This window comes from Belonocnema kinseyi, chromosome 4 (assembly GCF_010883055.1).
Source record: "Belonocnema kinseyi isolate 2016_QV_RU_SX_M_011 chromosome 4, B_treatae_v1, whole genome shotgun sequence".
In the NCBI taxonomy this organism is placed as follows: domain Eukaryota; kingdom Metazoa; phylum Arthropoda; class Insecta; order Hymenoptera; family Cynipidae; genus Belonocnema; species Belonocnema kinseyi.
The window spans coordinates 43264836-43266679 of record NC_046660.1 but is presented as its reverse complement, the minus strand read 5'-3'; positions in this window follow the sequence as shown (position 1 = coordinate 43266679).

Here is a 1844-nt window from a genome sequence, read left to right as displayed (position 1 = left end):
GTGTTCTTAGGGTGCACGAGGCTTTTGCTGGATCGTCGTATTGATTCCTTTACAGAGTGTAACCACCTATCTCACGGTTGTGAGACGTGGTTGTGGCTGAAAGTTTACCGCGATTTCGCTGGAAGCGAAACACACACACACAAACATTAGTCCGACCATTTTTCAATGTCGAGTCAGTGTACAAACCAACGAGCACCAGGTCGGTCATGATAAACTCATGAACCTAAGTACAAAACATTTATCTGTTAAACAAGATGTCACTTAAGTGAAACTTTGTGAAAAATGAAACTCGTCGATCATATACCAATAAAATTGATTTTTATATCTTATTCCCAAAATAAAGCTATTTTTCCTTACAGTTATTTCCCTCTTGAATCCGTGAATCCAAAGATATTAGTTGGATGAAATTTATAGACGCTTGATAATTACAACACTAATTATTATAAACACATGAAGATTCGAAAATAAATTTCCAATGCATTTTTGAACCACTCTACTGTAAATATAGTACAAATTTGTAAAAAGAAATTACCTAATTTTTTAAAATTTTGATGTCAACATGTGCTGGTTTTGTCTTGAAGTTTCCCGCGTAAAATGCAATAGGAAAAATCACTTTTTAAATTTTTGAAGAATTTTTTAGGGTATTTTTTAGGGTATATTAGACATTATATGGGTTTGACACCCCAACACACCCATATGAGACCCTGAAAACTAGCCTTAAAATAAAAAATGTCAAATCTACATGAAATCGACCTTTTGAGCACGGTATTCTCGTCCTTTTTTTACTTGAAATTATTTATATAGGTCTAGTGGAATAATTATTAACTTTGGTGGATTAATTTTCTTTTATATAAACAAATTGGAATTGTCAAAAAAAAAAATTATTAAAAATTATTACTATTTCTTTATTTGAATGTTTATCAACATTCGTCAATTAATTTGTAATTGCTTAAACAAATTCAATTTGTTTAAATAACTCTTTTAGGGCATTTTTTAAGAATAAAAATTATTACTGTTGGTCTGGTAGAATACGTATCAATATTTGTTAATTATTTAAACAATTTCCGTTTGTTTAAAAAACATTCTTTTTCTAAAAATTCTCGTAACTGGAAATTTATTAACGTTTATAATACTAATTTATTTAAAAATTTTTTCCAATTGTATAAATAATAAATTATTATTTATTTTCAACAACCTTTACTTTGTGTAAACAATAATTTTTCCACAAAATTGGTAAATTTTTCTGACAAATGTATATAACTTTAAATAAATTTTTAGAAAGTTGGAATTTGTTTACATAATTGAAATTAATTAACCTATGTTGCTAAATATTAAAGGTATTAAAGGTCGTTTTCAGAGACTATTGAGGGTGTATTCGGGGTGTCAAATCCATATGTCTCATACATGAAATTCTACGATGGAAAATTCTCTATAAGCCTCTATATTTTCCTATGACGTTTTCTTAAACCCTTAACAATTATTCCAAAACCTCAAAGAAGTGATCATTACGAAAAAATTAAACAACAAAATTAGAGAACTTATTTTTTCGGATTTGAAATGAAAAAATTTGCCATGCATATTTCGAACCCCCCCCCCCCCCCCCCCCCCCCCCCCCCTATTGGTACATATAAGTGTATGCTACAGACAATCGGTAAGAGAATACATTATACACGGAGAAACTTTTACTCATAAAGTTTAGCATTATAATATTGATATTTACAAAAGTTCGATGGCAATCTAAAATATTATTATTATTATTATTATTTATCAGCATTTGGAACTCGAAAGTTCATTGCCTCATCTACCCGAGACCGCCACGCGTCTCTATCCTGTGCATCATCCAT